Source organism: Eutrigla gurnardus, assembly GCF_963514095.1.
Source record: "Eutrigla gurnardus genome assembly, chromosome: 5".
Taxonomy (NCBI): Eukaryota; Metazoa; Chordata; class Actinopteri; order Perciformes; family Triglidae; genus Eutrigla; species Eutrigla gurnardus.
In genome coordinates this window covers 25,419,135-25,437,571 of record NC_139919.1, presented here as the reverse complement: position 1 = coordinate 25,437,571, position 18,437 = coordinate 25,419,135, and positions in this window count along the sequence as shown.

Here is an 18,437-nt window from a genome sequence, read left to right as displayed (position 1 = left end):
TATTCCTGTCAGAGACGCTCACCTCCTTTGGACAATATTTTGTATTCACCGAGCTGGTCATGAATAAATGTTTTGCTTAGAAATTCCAAACCTCCCATTTTGTTGGCAGCCATGTTACTACAGACCTCATCCATGTTTTATTCATTTTTTTTGTTTCCCCCCGTCCAAAAGGAGGCAGACCTGATGTATCTGATCCTTCTAATGTTTTCATGAGATCGCTCGCAGTCCGAAGCATGTTCTCCACCTCTCTGTCTTATCCTTTCATTCAACCCTGATGACGGAGCCCCCCCCCCATCTGTTTCCACCACATTAGGCCACAACACATTAGCATCGGGCGAAGTCTATCGGTTCGAGCCCAGCAGCCTGGTGTGGCTGCAGCCGTCACCGCGTACGTCTGTGAGTTATTCCACCCGGCGAGCTGCTCCTTACTGCCTGTTCTCGGCAGCTTTTCCTTCTCCGTCTGATTGTTGCGCCTGTGGAGCTGAACTGCCTTCTGTTAGCAGGCCTGAGGGACAGCCTGCCTTACTCACAGAAGGAAGGAAAAAAAAAAAACTAAAAAGAGGAGCGGTGAAAATCAATTCCTCATTAAACAAATTTGTAAAGGCTGCATCAAAAGGTGTCCAACGTTTGCTTTGGCAGAGCTGTCACTTTGATGCGACCTTGAGAATGTGATGCGTCGCCTCGACAAATAGCGCGCATGCCTCGTTGGGGGAGAGGGGTGTTGCTTTTGTCTTACTCTTGATTGATAGTTGGGTCGTCGCTCCCGTCACTTTCTAACACGGAGAAACAATGGCTCTGCGGCGCACAAATCAAAAAGGCAAATCAATAGGAGCGTGTGTGTCCGTGTGTGTGTGTGTGTGTGTGTGTGTGTGTGTGTGTGTGACTGTCTGGGGGTAAAGTCTGGATATTTGCGAATGTAAATGAAGCCCAAAGAGCAAATAAGAAGCCGGAAGTAAGAGAAAGAACGGGATGGGAGGCACAAAGGAAGTCTGGCGTCCCGTCACAGGCCGGAGGAGGGAATGTCATCTCCTCCACGTCCTCCTCTCACCAGAGGAGTGGAATTACCCATCCTTATGTGCTCGTACATCTTTTTCTTTTACAGATGACCAGCTTTCCCCTTTGGAATTGACACCCACAATTTATACTCATTTCACTTTCTCGCCGCGGGCCCCCACGAGGGCTCCTCGCTGAGGTGTACCTGCCACGGCTATCAATAGAGTAAGTCGTCATGGGCTAGCTAATGCAGCCCACTCCCACTGAGGTAATCCTTCAGAGGCGTCCCGTGGCCTGAGAGAAATGTCAGAGCGCTGCTGCGAGGATCAGTCTATCCTCGCAGAGAGAGATGGAGATATATCTTATTTAAGCCTGATTTAATTTGGGTTGCTTGGCACTGGTGAGAGGAAGTGTTGTGTGGAACAGAGGGTGGGAGCTGGGGATGCGGAAAAGTCTGTCTTTATTTAGAGAAATCTGGCTCCGGCACAACGCGGGCCAGATGCACCGCACACTGAACCGACAGATGTAGTGGACACAGATATTTCTCCGCTCGCATTACCACCTGCACGGCCATATGAATATTTACTGAACGTGCGCGCTGAAATGCGGCTGCCACGATCGACCGAGCCCTGCCATGTTGTAGCGCGTATAGGAAACGCTGGCAGTGTTTGAAAGAGCAACATTGATAATTCATTACGCTCAGTGGGGGATTGACTCAAAACTTATGAATAAAACTTTGTGAAACCTCTGGTTTTACCAGGATTTCACCTGCGGTTTTTGGGTTCCCTGCAGTGATGAAGATCCGCTGGGATGTCATGGTGGTTTCACGCTGTCTATTGGGTGCACAGGGTAAAAAAGAAAAAGTTTTGAAGGATGCCATAGATTTGACATGTTTTACAGCACTAACTACAAAAAGACTTACTTGCTATCGTCATCATTATCAGCGTGTTGCCCTGTAATCAAGGTCAGGCCCGGCCAACATTTTTTTTTAATGCCAAATATCCAGTCGAGTGCAGGGCTCGTCATTAACGCTTACCCGGGGTAAATTAATTCTGTGTTTGGGCAAGAGCAATCTGTCCAATCAGGGGTAGTAATATATAATGGTGATCTCTGTTAGTGGCCTTTATTCAGTAAAAATTAAGTACATTATTATTATTATTATCTTCATGATGTGTTCAAAAGCAATCAAATGGAGTTTTTGGCAAAAAACTTGACTTAATAGTTGTTTGATAGACATGTTTTCACAGCAATAAAGAAATGAAAAGATGTTGGATTGTGACCTGTTCAAGATCCTAACATTAGCTCTAGGCATTCATATTTAACACCAAATGCCCTAAAATTTCAAATTTCAAAGCAAATATTTAAATACAAATACAATAACATCTTCCCTTATCATTTAAATTGTGATTTACATCATTTCGTAACTTATTTTGTCCAATTTTCCAAATCCCAGTTGCTTTTATTATTTTTTTTTACGCCTAGATAATTCATTTTGGTCAAGCATGTTCGGTTATCTAAACTGCTAAAGTCAACTGAACAGTGAAGATAACATTGTCGGTACCGGTTACCGTAACTTGAGTGTGTTTTTGTCTTTATAGCCGAGTTAGACCAGAAAATATCCAGTTAAGACAGATTGGCGATGCTGTTTGTTCTCTGAAGTTTGCCTAGAAGCGACGTGAGTGAGCACTGCGGCCACTATTTACAAAAAAAAATCTTCTAAATGCTACATTTCTTATCAGCGACCGCTCATATGGCAACATGGGAGACAAATTGGCCTTCTGTGCTCCGAAATACTTGGCATGCATTAAACACCCATTTACAACCGGACAAGAGGAAACACATTAAAATACCAGTTGAAGATAATCGCTAATAACACATTAACAGCTTCACTCCACGTACACTGCTTTGTATTTGTGAGACAAATTCTTAAATTCAGTCACAACCGTGCACAACACGGTTCTGCATATCAATGCACACCGTGGCTGTCTTTAAAAGGCACAATGGAATGGTCCCAAAATAAAACAACTATGTAGACTCATACAAAACAAATCCTCCTTGACCTCCTCATGACCTACTAGATGTGTGCCGGTGTCAACCTGCCCTCTGCCTGTTTTTTGTTGTGGACAAATCCTTCACAATGTGCCTTTAAATGTTTAACTAATATTGAGAAACAACCCTCTTATCGTCTGTGCGCATGCCTTCAGAGAAGTCAGGAGTTAGGAGCGGCGTTGGGAGAAGTTTTTCCAGCTGTATTCTCTAATCCACACTGACAGAGGAAGCTCGACAGAGAGGCGGTACAACAGAGGCTCGGCTTCCAGCCTGTACTCTGCTGGGAGAGCAAGGTTCCTCCTTTGTACGTGGAATGTATTTATTATGCCTCAATAAAGAATTCAGTTATGTCATTGTGAATGAATAAATCAATAAAAACGGCAAAGAAATCACTTCCCCTAATGCTACGAAGGTCCTTGTGCCCTCATTTAATTATCCCCCGTTCTGTTATATATATTTTTTTTTAGGATATGTGAAATGTACTGTAGTGTTAACTCTCAGAGACCACTAAGAACTTGATCTATCCGTGTCTCCTATCTTCTTAATGAAAGTGCAAAGGCATTCACCCTCTGTATTGACCCCTCTGGCAGATGGCTTCATTGCCCCGTGCTGGAGTCTGGTGATTACTGCCTCAATGCAAACAACTCTCACAATCATCCCTTTAATAGCTTTTCTTCCAGCGAGTCGGCCGGAGTAACAATCCTTTGTAATAACTACTGATACAGTACGGTGGGCAAAGGGGGGGGGGGGGGGACGGGAATGAAGATTATTTTTCCGGCAAAACAAAGAGACCCTGTCGGATGATGCAGTCATCTAGAGGAGCGAGGATGGGTCAATAACAGATGGAGGGATGAATTGTTGGCCCTGTTAGCCGTGAGTGGATGTGAGATGAGGATGAGCATTCTCAGCGAGGGCATCGGATCTCAGTCCATATTTCATAAAAAAAAAAAAAAAAATGGAATTTGTTTCACACAGAGAGCATCGTGTTGGTGATGTAAAGGTGCGTGTTCCTCTTCTTGGAAAGGATCACGGTTAACAGTTTAGGGCAAGGCCTTAACTAAACAAACAACCCCTCTATTCCAGAACATCTCTATCACCGGGAAGGAAATAGAAAGCACGAAGCAATCTCTTGCTCCGTTTTCTCTCACCTCTTCTCTCACACACACACACACACACACACACTGAGATATTTGCGGTATTTTCAGACCTGTTGTCTGGGAGACCATTCCTTGTTTAGAAGTGTTGTCAAGGAAACAAAGATGGGGAAAAAAGCTGTTCGCTGAAATTTTTAGAAAATCCATCTGCTTGGTTGGAACAAGGAAAAAGTAGCGCTGGAGCCTAGCCTGGATGAGTGCTTCAAATAAAATATATCTTCCAAAGGGAAAGGGGGCTTTTATTGATTTTGCTACTGTGTTATTAATATAAAAATGGAGCCTGGTTGTTGTAAATAAGCCCAGTGATTTCTTTTTATAGCAGTCCAGCTGAAGCTTTTTACCTTTTGAACTGAAAATTGTGTGGGAAAAAAAAAACAACTACCATATAAGTCAGGATAATTACTGCCTGCCTGCCTTCCTACCTGGCCACCCCTCTCCATTATTCCGAATAGCAGGATGTCCAGATGCTTATAATCACCTATGATTACTGGTGAAAGGTTAGGCTGATTTAATCCCTCAGTCCAATATGACTACAACATCCGGGGAAAATACTACACACAGACTTGAGGATTAGCGAGCCGCTCATTAGGGATGCCGAATGATCAGATTGTTGCTTTGGGAGAATAATAGCATGTTCTACATTAGGAGGCGCAGCATAATTTCATTGTAGTTGCGTTACCCAGGAGAACAGCAGCAGCTGGACATCCAAAGTAGCAGACATGCTGCATATTGTGCAAGAGATTAAAAAAAAAAACAACAACACACAGTGGCCTAAATATCTGGTTTCCCCTGATTCTGTCACATCTTCACCGTTCTACCCCCCCTCCCCTTCGCTCCGTATTATTCAATAATCATATCCTCCTGTTACCCACGTGCGGATAAAACCTCAGAGAACACAATTTCCCATCTTCCCCAGACAATCACAAGTTTTTACAGAGGATGAATCATTCATCCAGCATGAGAATTGCCTTTGACCCCCCCGGGGGTCATCTGGTGCTGATCTGTGGCAGGACTGACAGCTCCAATCAGAAGTGAGGACCGGCTGCACGCTGAGTAAACTTAGTCTTACTGTAACCCCGGCGCTGTGACGCAAACGCATCGCAGCTCATCAACACGGCAATAATTGTTCAGGAATTCTTTGGAGGAGCCTCCTAGCTCTCTCTCTCTGTTTTATTTTCCTTCCACCATCAGGCACTCCTGTGGATTCTATTAAGGGCAGAGGCTGAGGCGCCATCACATGCCGTGATGCTCCTGCGCGACCCGGGACACATCAGCCTCCCTCCGGTTGCATCCGAGTGAGAAAGCCCTGTCAACACGGCCAACACAAGGGGCTCGTCTTCAGGAGGAGAGGGAGGCCGAGGAGGAGAGGTGGAGAGTGACAGAAGGGAGGAGGCGGCGGCGAGAGGGGAGCTCGGAAGCAGGCGAACCAGAGGTCATTGAGGGATCTGACAGCGGAGGGCAATGCCAAGCCTCATTTAGAATTCACTCCCTGAGAAGCAGCTGTTACATCTTTTATTGGAAGAACAAAAGAATGGCGTGCAATTTTCATATGAGAGCAATTTTCTTAAGGAGAGGAGCATCTGAAGGGACAAGAGGGAAACTGCTGTGTGTGTGTGTGTGTGTGTGTGTGTGTGTGTGTGTGTGTGTGTGTGTGTGTGTGTGTGTGAGATGGTAAAAAAACGAAATTCTTCAGGAATACAAAGACTTTGCCAACATGCAGCTCATTACTCGCTGCTATTCGCAGCTTGGTGCTTGTTGTCTGCAGTGCAGGTTCTCACCCTGTCATTGTTTGGGTCAAAAGCCAGATGGATCGTCAGGAGAGTCTCCTACACTTGCAGACCGATCAATAGCCGTTATATATTTCCCCAGAAGCACTCCCTTGAAAATACACTTTTGGCACACATGTTCCTGTCTGAGATTCATTTAATTAAAACAAGGAATTGCTCAAGCGTTAAGTCTAATAACTCTTAAGACAATATCTTAGACGTGCACGCGGGGAGAAAAAAAAATGGTGGCACGGTGCACATTAGTGACAGCAGTGAAGAGAAGGCATTCCTCGGCGTCTGTGAAAATGAAAATGGAAATTGCCGGTTGCAGACTCCCACTTTTGGTCAGCAACCGTGATTCAAAAACTCATTATGATTTCCTTGCTTGGCATTTTAATAGACTGTGGGGGTAAATAACAGGATGGTCCGCCACTGTTTAGAAGGCTGGTGGGCAAATACGTGTTGTTAAAAGTTGGACAGATGCGCAGGAGGAGGATGTTTTCACACAAGCGAGCAGAAGAAAGCAAATGAAGGGGGCCTGTGTCTGTATCTAGCAACAAGCTGTAATAAATAATATGTTGATGCAATAAAAGCACGGCGACCAATTAAAAAAAAAAGACGGAGTGAACTTCAATTAACCAAAACTGGCCAGTCGTATGGCCTACTTCTTTGGCTGGATGACGGCCAGCAGCTGGAGCATGTTTGTTAGGTGTTATATTGTTCTGTGAAGGAGCCATTTAATAGAGGCTTTTTAATCTTGTCACTGTCTTGGCAAGACACTTTCCTTGGCTCACCAAAAAGCACTTCCCTTATTACACGCCCCGTGCTGGCAACATATGCTTTAATTATTTAAAAAATCTCTATTTCACTTTTTCAGTTCATGACAGGGAAAGGATGAGACGTTTTTAAAATACAGATCCACATCAGGATACACACTTTTCCTACTTGTCAAAAAACCTTGTGGCTACATTACCCACAATGCAATTCAATACACAACCAACCATCCTCTGTGCAGCCTCGCCAGAAATACCCAGAAAAAAGGGACAAATCTCAAGACAATCAACAATAAACAAAAAAAATAAATCACATCAAACCTGCCGCGTCTCATAGAGTCAACTGCACAATAAAGCATCTCCACATCATAAACAATACACAACTCACAGCTGCTGGCAGTGTTTACACACCAGCCATCACTGAGGTGCTCCTCTGGAGAGCTGCATGCAAACATTATCATGAGTGTTGTTGTTGGACTCACCTGTGGAAACTTGAGTCTGAGGTCCTCCTCAGTCTGCTGTAGGGGTCTCTTCTGGTTCCCAATGCAAGTCCAGTCCACTGTAACCAGTCCATTCAGCCTCTGTGTCCCACTGTAACCAGTCCACTGGGCCTCTCTCCCACTGTAACCAGTCCACTTGACCTCTCTCCCACTGTAACCAGTCCATTCAGCCTCTGTCCCACTGCAACCAGTCCACTTGACCTCTCTCCCACTGTAACCAGTCCACTGGGCCTCTCTCCCACTGTAACCAGTAGCCTCTCCGTCCGTTGGGGCTGATGCCGTCTCTCCAATGACCGTCAGTCCTCCGTGAACGCAGAAGTCGCCCCGTGATCCTTTTAGCATTTAGCCTGTTAGCTCGACGCCGCCTGCTGCTGCTGCTGCTGCTGCTGCTGCAGGTGAATTCATCAATTAAGGTAGACGGCGAACACCTTGTTTCCCGTGTCGATGGATGACGGCGGGGAAAAAACAACAAAGCCGCGAGGGGGGGTCAGCTCAGCCCCCCCCCCCCCCCCCAGCTCAGTGACGTGCAGTCAAACTAAAAGTGAGTAGAGTTTCACTTTGGGAGAAAACCCAGCAGCCAATCAGGAAACAGATTCATCTCGTCTCGTGACGTGTTGACCTGACCTGAAATGTTTATTATTGCTGCCAGCTGCTGAAATAATATTTGCTTTATTAAGATTATTAGGTACCTAATGTATTTCATATGTTTATTAGGATTGTTTATACGCGTATTGAATGTGCCTTATATATATTTTATACTCTATGTTTATATTCAAGGTTGTAGGGACCAGAGGGCTGGTCAGAGTATTCCAGCATCTCTACGGTTTGCAGAGAATGGTCAGAAAAAGAGCAAATATCCAGCGAGCGGCCGTTCTCTGGCTGCAAAAAGGCCCCGTTGATGCCAGAGGTCAGAGCAGACTGGTTGGAGCCGATTGAAAGGGAAAATGTACTCAGATATCCACCCGCCACAGCCGAGGTATGCAGAAGAGCCTCTCTGAATGCATCATTGGGCCCACTACAATGTAGAGAGATAGTTTATAGAAAGTAGAGAAATAATTATCAAACAATGGGGTTTGATTTCATGTAAATGCAAAGGATTATAACTTTGAAGTCAGGATCATTTGGCCTCCGCTGCATTAAATTGTCACTTTAAATTCGTCAAGTTGACAATTTTTGCAAGAATAACAGAAGAGAAGTCATTGCATGCACTGAAGTGACACAAGAAGTAAGTGTTCTGTAACTTTTTTAAGATAATAACAAGCATTAACAGCACTTATTTGGAGCGACACACACACACACACACACATTTAATGAGACGTTTTCTTGTCAGTTCGGCCTCGCCTGCAGACGTCCACACAGGTTCAAAGGCAAAGCCAGTTAGTCTTTCTCATTTGCCGCTCACAGTAGGATGGGCAAGATCAATCAGAAGTAATCTGAGAAATGTCAACCTTCCACTTTGTTTTGCCTCACCAAAGGCTAAGCAGAGGGGAGAGGAATCATCACTTTTAATTATGAAGCCCATTAAGTTTTGATCCGTATGAACGCCATGTCAATAGCAAGGAGCTATTATCACCCACCCATAGCCTGTTTTCCCCCGGAATTAATTTCCTGCTATCTGCTGTCAAATATCATAATACCCTGTGAATAACAACTACAATGATTTTCACATCACGGGGCTGTCGCGGCACATATGGACGAAAATGTAACAAATATTAAAGGACATTCACCAGACACCTTGGACAGTTGTTATTGTTTGTTTGTCCTCGCTGATAATAAAACAGAAATAGCTGCTTGTCAGTCTTTGCGATAACAGTGGACTGTCGGCAAGAACATTTTCCATAGGGCATATTTCAGACATGTTTCATGTTTCCTTCCGGCAGTAAATCATCATTTAGCGGTAAGCAGCATCACTGGTGTTATATAGTTTGCTTCAACTGTGCTGAAGGATAAAATATATTCCTGAAAATGGAACAGAAAAGAAATTATTCATGGAAAATGGAAATCAAGTGTTAATGTGATAATATTTCTCTGCCTCTCACAACTAAAAGACATTACGATACATCATCCTCCTGCACACGGCACCTTGAATCTTCTGTTAGGTCAGAAAAAAAGAGAAGAGGCTGATGATTTTTCTCTGTTTGCGAAGCACGTTAGGAGGATTTACATTTGTCACCAACCAGGATAACAAGATTATGTCTTATGATTTCGTGATTAGATTTTCCTCGAGTGGCGTCGACGGCTTCCATGATCTTGATGAGGAATAAACGGATTAGTGCGTCCGGACGCGGGAGAGGTTGGGCGAGTTGGTCGAGAGGTAAAGAGGTCACCCAATTACCAGCGTCGTCAGTTTGATCCCTGCCACTTGGAGCTGGGTGCGCTGCAGCTGCCAGTTACCGGGGGTTACCGGAGGTCACCGGAGGTTACTGCAGGTTACCGGATGCCGACTGTTGCTACGGTACACTGGCCTCGTCATGATGGGCTGAACAAGAGGCCGGACTCCTTGATGTCTTCTGAAACTGAAATGGATGCTTTGAAGGGTTTAAACGACCACAAAGACTCAAGACTCACCTGTTCAGACTTCACCTTGACTCTGCATGACTCACTTCCACCCCCCAAAAAATACACTTCTATGTCCTTACCTATAGCACTTTGATTGAGGACTGTTGTCCTTGAACAGCTACTACTTTACTCAGATGAGGACCCAACACTTTATATATAACACTATATCTATTTTTTCGCTCTTACTTTATCGGCAATAATATATTGTGTTTTCTTTCTTTCGACAAATGTACTTATTGTAAGTCGCTTTGGACAAAATGCAAATGTAACAAAGGCTCTCAGTCTGAGCTAACGTGCTAACGCAGATAAAGTATGGACATATTGCCTAATCTGGATTTGTGTGACTTAAATGCTAATTAGCAAATGCTAACGTACGCTGAACTATGATGCTGATCCTGGTAGACGTTGCTTATAATCAGCGTGTTAAAGAGGACCGACAGGCGGGACACCACGTTGGGAGGAATATGATCCTTCTAAAGATTAGCTCACGACCTTCTCTGCAGAGCCGAAGGTGTAGATTTGGGTGATGGATGTCGTGAGGTTATTGATTATGTGTCATGTACAAAGGTATGATGTAAGCACGTCATATTTTGTTTTCCAGGAAGAACAAGATTTTCGGATTTTGAAACCAAAATACAAAGAAATGTATTACTTTTTTTTCATAAATTGTTAAAAAGATGCATTATTTTTTCATTTCAGCTCTAGTTTCACCTCATGTTATCAGGGTGATGACACACACACACACACACACACACACACACACGCTACTACTTCTAGAGAACCTTAATTCTCATCTTGTATGTTGGCCAGCCATTGATTTACAACTTCAACTGTAAATCAAAAGGTCATTCAAGCCAATTATTTATTTAGATTCAATGATTTATTGACGGCACACTCCTTCCCAACTCATTTACAGCTGCTGATAATTGCATGAAAAACTCAGTTTATTTCAGTGTTTCGGTTTGTTTTAATGGGATCCAGTCAACAGATTTCCAACCTGTATTCACCCTATAACCAACATAAGCCCTGAGCTTCCGCTGTCAAGCAGTCACTGAAGGAGCAGCGCCATGTCGCAACTTTGCAGATAATTGCTGCCTCTCGCTAAAAAGCTATAAACTCACAGGCACACAACAACACATGGCGGGGCTTTATTTTTCCTTCCGAGTGTGTTGTTGAGGGGTCTCTCTCTCACACCTGACTGCTCAGGCTCATCCCAGATGAGCAGACGACAACATCTGGTCGTCTTACGGAAAGGGAAAGCTCTGAGGACGGAGAGAAAAAAGGCAGAACAAACCCTCCTACGCATGCATGTACGCTCACGTACACGAGTCAAACATGTGTGAGGTGATTAAAAGGTAAAGCCTCCTTCATCTCCAAAAAGAAAAACAAATGCACAGATCCCGTCTCTGTCTGATGAGGATTCCCTCTGCTGTTATGAAACTGATGATCGGTGCACGGCAGTGAAATCCTTAAAAAGAAGAGAATCCCTTTCAGACAGAGAGGATATTATGCTGCATTACTCAGAGAGTATTATGAAAAAGGCTGAGGGTCAGAATGACACTCCATTATTCTTTCAGTCGGAGCAAAACTGTCGAGAAACACAAATGTTGTTTGTGGTTCAAAGCACAGGCAAATAGGACGGGGTGACAGGACTCTTTGTCTTTAAAGTGCATTACAATCGAAATGTAAAGCCGTTCAAATGAGACGCTTCTTTAAAGAGGTTTTCTGTTCATTGTGCTGCATACAAAGAAAACAGAAAATCTTTATCTCGACCTCTGTATCCCTCTGGACTGCATTCCCTCTGTGAGAGATCATCACTTGACACTGAGTTGTTACATTTATGCTAATAAAGCTTATTGAATATAATTGAAATTAGTAAACAAATATATTGAATAATATCATTATGTTATTGTGACCATCATATCTCATATAAAATGCAATTTTGACACTAATAAATTGTATTATGGCTGATTGAAAGCCCTTATATCTTGAGCTATGTGTCTGTTCACAAACTACAGGTGTTACAAGCACAACATAAGGGGACCATTTGAGCGAGTTCACGCTGGGACTACAAGGCCGGCGGTGCAGGTAAAGACATGTACACTGTGTTTGTGCAAATTAAACAACTGCGATAATGTGTTTAGCGAGCTTTAAAAGTTTTTCCAGTCAATTTGCTACGTTAAACTAGTTGCCTTCCAGCTCCGGCTCCTAAATGAGCAGCAATCCGGTCCCTTAGAAATTATGTTTTACACGACTGATTGGCAACAGCAAATGCGAGAAACGCAATGTTCTTATCGACATAATGAGAAAAAACAATCATAATGTTCACAGGACAAACTTCACTGTCTGTATTTCATTTTTATCTATAATATATGCTCTTCTAATAAAATTAAAACATAAAAAAATAGAATAAAAAATAAAAGCATGCAGCTCAGAGTTATGTATTTGTTAGGTTTACATATACAAGACATGTTTACTTTATTAAAAATGCAACCAAAACCGAGATCTTTCCCGAACGTTAACCAATCTGTTGCAGCCTTCCCGACACTCAAACAAAACACAGCAATTAGGTTTCCTTCCAATTTGGGAACACCTTTGGGCAAAACCCATTAGTAGTATACAAATGTAATAAAAACGTAGGAGAGGCATGCGAGCTATTGATTGTCTCATCTAACTCGCGCTTAAGAAAGCGTATTTCCCAAAATGTCAAACTATTGCTGCTACACTAACACTTGATAGTTGTGATAATGTGCATTTCGGGGAGGCGGTCCGTATGTTTGATGGGAACCCCAAAGTAAGAGCCCCACATTGAAAGTCGCACAAAGTGTTTATGGTTGCCTGTCACTTAAATGCCATCTTGACTCTGTTTATTTATATCTTGATCATTCCCTGTGTGTGTGTGTGTGTGTGTGTGTGTGTGTGTGTGTGTGTGTGTGTGTGTGTGTGTGCGTGCGTGTGTGTGTGTGCGTGAGAGCCACCGTGATGACAGCCAATTAATTCAGCTCTTGGGGACTCAGCGAGGAGAAACAGTGACTTGGGGGCCGCATTAGTCATGCAGTATGGCAGCACTGGCATCAGGGAGCTCTCATACACTTTAAAGGTGACTCTGTGTTTGTGCACGAGTGTGTGTGTGAGTGTGTGTGTGTGTGTGTGCGCGCGCCTGCTCTCACATTTGTTGTTTGCCTCTTCTGCTATCCTGTCATCCCTCCCTCACCCATGGGGGCCCAGCATGAAACAGACTCATGACTTAAGGATACCGTCGGCAGCGTTGAGTGCAGTCTGAGAAGCTGAGTGTCAAACTTCCAACAAAGCATTTAACAAGCTCAACAGTGCACAGTGCTAACAGCTCGTTCAAAGACGATCGCAGAGTTTACCCCCTACAAGCACACAAACAAACAACTTTATCATGGTTGATGTAATGCTGAGTCAAAGGGGAGGGTGAGGGAACTTTATTATTTTTTTTGTTCAAGGTGCGAGCAGTAGTAGCGATCAGCGTGAAGTGGGTCAGAAGGCTGTGTACGAGTAATTAAAGGAACTTAGCGACGTTCAGGAAGTAGTCTGCGCTCTGAGAGAAGGGAAAGTGTGAAGGACACACATGCATTTCTGTGCTCTTTGAATAAGTACATGCATTATCCATCAACGCTGACCATGAATAGCCCACGTAGGGGCTTGAAATGTTCTAATAGCAGTGGCAGGTTAGATATTAGCCATTCAGTTCATGCTGCAAAGCTCAGTGCGTGATATGTTCCAAACGGTGTGGAGTGTCTGCTTTATTTTCAAAAGTCAAGAGTGAGGCCAATGATCAGTCTGTGACACTACTGCAGATGAGCTGTTGCACAAAATAATCCTTGTTGGGTTTAACCCTGAAGAACCCAGTTTTCTCAGACACTAAATATTCTACAAAGTTCCTTCTAGAGCTTCATGATTTAACACATGATAATCCCTAAGTGACACACACATATAGCTAATTTATAAAGGCGTATTTTTTATTAGTAAAGGTACGCTTCAACCCATTACACAATTCTAATGTTTTAATGACACTTCATATGGTACATTTAAACTGCTCTGACTGCATTTCTTGAACAAATTTACATAAAGTTATGTAAATATATCCGGCTTTCAATCTCAGAATCATCACAGAGAAGCCGTCTGTTATCACAATAGTAGAGAGCTGCACATTTACACAAATATAAACGTAGAACTAATTAAGTTATTAATACAAAGTATTTGCCTTTAAGGAAAATTTAGGTTGAACTAGGTTCAAAAATTAAAAAAACATCACCGTTTATGCAGGAGGAGGATGTGCACCTCCCAAAGAGACCAACCTGGCAACCCAAATGTTCTTCTTATTAGTGTCTTATTATTGCGCTACGGTGTAAATCACTCTCCAAAGATTGATTAGCCATTAATTAAAGCCAGCGTGCGACATGTACGCCTCACCGAGTGTAAAGTAAAGACCTTCGGTGGTCTCAAACTTCACGCCTGCAGCTGGATGAGCCCCCGCTCTGCTGCTGGAGGCGGGACATCTCCACGAGAAACAAATGATGAGGAGGACCAGTAGGTGGCTGATGTGGTGCGTGAGCCAATACTCGGCTTACAAAGGGCCATTAGCCAAGGTCTGTAGCTGACAGATGAAGGCCCCCTAATGGTACAGGATCATGCTGTGATTTACAATCTTTATATTTAACCAGAGAGAGATTAATTATCGTCGGCAAATTGACAGGTCCAAGGAGGTGAGGGAGGATTCTGACTGCCATTCCTCACAGCGCTTCCTGCCAGAGGGCATTGCTCCTGACCTTGGGTTGCCAGGCATGTTGGGCAACCCCCGCCTCCTCTCAGCATCACCTCCCTGGTCTTTTTCTTTAATAACCGCCCTTTATTCTTTGCAGGGATGCCAGTCAGCCCACTGTCGAGCTGGTAGCCCGAAAATGGCTGAGAATTCCCTCTCAAGCACGAGCAGTATTCACCTGTGTTTTTGGCTGTGGATACATGATTGCAGACTTGTGTGAAAGTGTGTGTGTGTGAGAATGTGAGGGGAAAACAAGTGTTGCCCAAAGCCAGAAAACAAAGAGATTCATGGTTCTACTCTGTTTCCACCCTCCTGGTTTACCGATGCCCCGCAGATCTGCTCGGCCACGTTTTTTATCTCAAGTATTGTATCTTGTTTGATTTTTTTTGTCATGTTCTTCGCTGCTGTTTATTGTATAAATCCCTCATGCGGGTGACAGGCTCGGCCCAGTCATTTCTTTGCGATGTACATTTATCAACAGGATGCAAAATCAATGTTCTACTGGTGGGACAGTAAAAAAAAATATAATGTGATGTGTTTAGCTGGTAAAGAAGCATCATGGGAACCTCAAGAAGAAACTAAAGATAAGAGGCTGTAAAAGCCTTTGTGTTGGCATTTCCTCTGCTTAGTTGTCAACCAGGACCAATTCTGTGAGGAACAAAAAATAAAGAAATAGTTTGACATTTGGGAAAATACACTTATTCATGTTCTTGCCAAGAGTTCGATGAGAAGATCAATAATACCGCTATCACAGGCCTTTCTATTATGCTAAATGTGAGGCTATATGAAGCTTAGCATAAAGACTGTAGGCTAAGGGGGAACAGCTAGCCTAAAAATAACAATGCTCAATAATTAACACACATATATCTCACCTTAGGTGTTTATCCTTATTGTAGTTTTACCATCAAACAAACTCAAGGCTAACTGTTTCCCTGTGATGGTGCCGGGTTAAGCTAACCAGCTGCTAGGCTAGTTAGCATACAAACTCAAGGCTAACTGTTTCCCTGTGATGGTGCCGGGTTAAGCTAACCAGCTGCTAGGCTAGTTAGCATACAAACTCAAGGCTAACTGTTTCCCTGTGATGGTGCCGGGTTAAGCTAACCAGCTGCTAGGCTAGTTAGCATACAAACACAAGGCTAACTGTTTCCCCGTGATGGTGCCGGGTTAAGCTAACCAGCTGCTAGGCTAGTTAGCATACAAACTCAAGGCTAACTGTTTCCCTGTGATGGTGCCGGGTTAAGCTAACCAGCTGCTAGGCTAGTTAGCATACAAACGAGAGTGGCATAACCCCTCTCATCTAATTCTCTGCTAAAAATGCCAAACTACTGTTTTAAAGCAAAGCTACTTGCACTATATGTTGTGTTCAGTGACCCGGAGGAGAAAGAAACACAGTCTGGCTTGTTATCTTCCACAAATGTGACGCCGGCAGGACTCCGACACAGGAATTTTCTTTTGAGGATGAATAGAAAGATACATTTGTTGTTGGCCGGAGTCAAAAACCACAGGAAAATGATCTGATTCTCAGTCGCTATGATGCGTGGAGAGACTTCCATGTTTGGAAATGATTGAGCCATCACAGTAATAACACGGTTACAACCGCTTCCTCCTCCCTTTGACTGAGCTCCAGCTCCTACCAGTCTCTCTCACTTCCTGTCTCACCCCTCAGCCGTTTCCTCGGCCAGCCTAATTCATCTCTGTTCACTGCTTCCCACAGCCAAGAAGCTCACCTATGGCCCTCTCCCCTGGCACCCTCACTTGCACTTTGCAGACGGGAGGATCACAATGAAGGACAAGGTGCTTATGCTTTCCATTCGGTTTTTAGCCTCCGGCTTCCGCGACTATAACGTCCCGGATAAATCTTAAGATTTATGACATCAACATTTTTATCTTTTTCTTTCTGAGAGCCGGGGAAACGACCGAGAAGTGAGGGCAGCCAGGGATGGACACGGAGGAACGGCGACTACCTCCCCCTAATCCTCCGGCGCCCCTACCAGCGCCACATTACAGATGGAAATCGCTGAAGGATTATGACAGCCAATCTGCTCCGCTCACTTTAAGATGCCGTTCACCACCAGCAGCAGTCTCACCCTTACTCTACCTCCCCCTTCATTTCTCCCTCCTTACCACCCCAGTATCACACACACACACACACACACCTCCACCTGGAGCTAGTGCATTTAAAAGGAGAGATCACACCAATGCAATGTGTCAGCATGAGAACAATTAGCAGCCAGGTGCAGAAAATACTCTTTTCGTAATGAAGGTTATTTATACCCCCTTGTAGAGTCGGACTTGCTGTCTCATTGTCGCCGAGTAAACACTCAAGGTTCTTTCACTCTCTCACTTCCTGGCTTCCTCTCACAAACACACACACACACACACGCGCACACACACACACACACACACACACACACACACACACACACACACACACACACACACACACAACCCAGATGCTCAGAAACAGCTCTTGCGACCCGAATTCAAAGCCAACAAACACAGAGATAAAGCCTGTTGCTGCAAAATATGACATCAGCTCAGATGTCAGATCAAACTGTGACATCAGTGATTCTCAATCCAATTACATTAATCGAGCGTAGAAAATCCATACTGAAGGTTGATGAACAATCTTTACTGCCAAATTACGGGGATGGCACCATTATAATTGAAGTTGGTTGAGGCTGTCACTATCTGTCTAATGAAATTAGAGAACTGTTGAGCTAACCATCATGACAGACATAATCATCTTTTTTTTTTTTCTTCCCTTAAACCTTATGTTTTTTACTCCCTGCATCCTGAAACTTAGTCAAATTTAAACATAATAAACGTGTGTGTTTGGGGAGGATGAAGTCAAAGAGGATGACAAAAGGAGGATGTGAGTAGTTCGCCGTCATCACAGGAACTAAATGACATCAAAGGTCACGCTCTTTCAAAAGGATCACTTGTTGAAAAACAGCCTTGCCTGATTTGGGGGAGGCGACGTCCACGTGGTTTCACCATACCAGGCCCCCCCTCACTCAACTTAATTCAGTCCGCAAGGTCACAGAGGTCAGTGGACAAAGTGTTGCTCATCTCAACAGCGGTGATGCTGCTGGATGTGAAGCCGGGCTCCAAACACGGAGCGCTACTGCTCTCTACTGACAGCTGGGCAAACCGGGCTGAACCGGCTGCTCTCTTATCAGGGTTTACTTTATCCATGATAATGAAAATGACCGGAGAGACCAGTGTTTCACACCAGAGAAGGGGTTTTTTTTTTTGAGGATCTTCTTTTTTTCCTTCTTTTTTCCCATCCTTGTCATGGCCCTGTATTACGTGGGATGTAATCCCCAGCGAAGTGAGCAAGGCCTTATTATGATAAGATACACATCTTAATCCTCACAGTAAATAGCTTTCTGATTGTTGACCGTGGCTGAAGCCTCCAGAGGTATCCTCCTTGTCGGACAACTGTCTAATTCCTGCAGGATTTCTGTCTGCTACTCAAATAAATAACCCCGTCGGCTCTTAAAGGGGTGTTTAGCCGGTTGGAGTGTTTCATTGTATTTTATCATTATGTGTTGGATTTTCTTTTCCATTTAAAAAATAAAGAAGCTCTTAATATTTACTTTAACATCATGACTGTCTGTTGGCAAGTATGTTGTATTGTCTCCATCTGCTGGTAGCTAGTGAAATTACATTGTTTTATTTTATTTATGTGGGTTTTTTATGTAAAATCAGCCAGGCTCATAAACTCGACATATTATATTTACAGATACTATTCGCAATTACTTCCCACACCGTTCACTTAAAGCTTCGAAGCTTAAGAAGCTGATCGTTTTTAGCTGCCAAATAACCTTTTGCTCATGTTTGCAACCAGA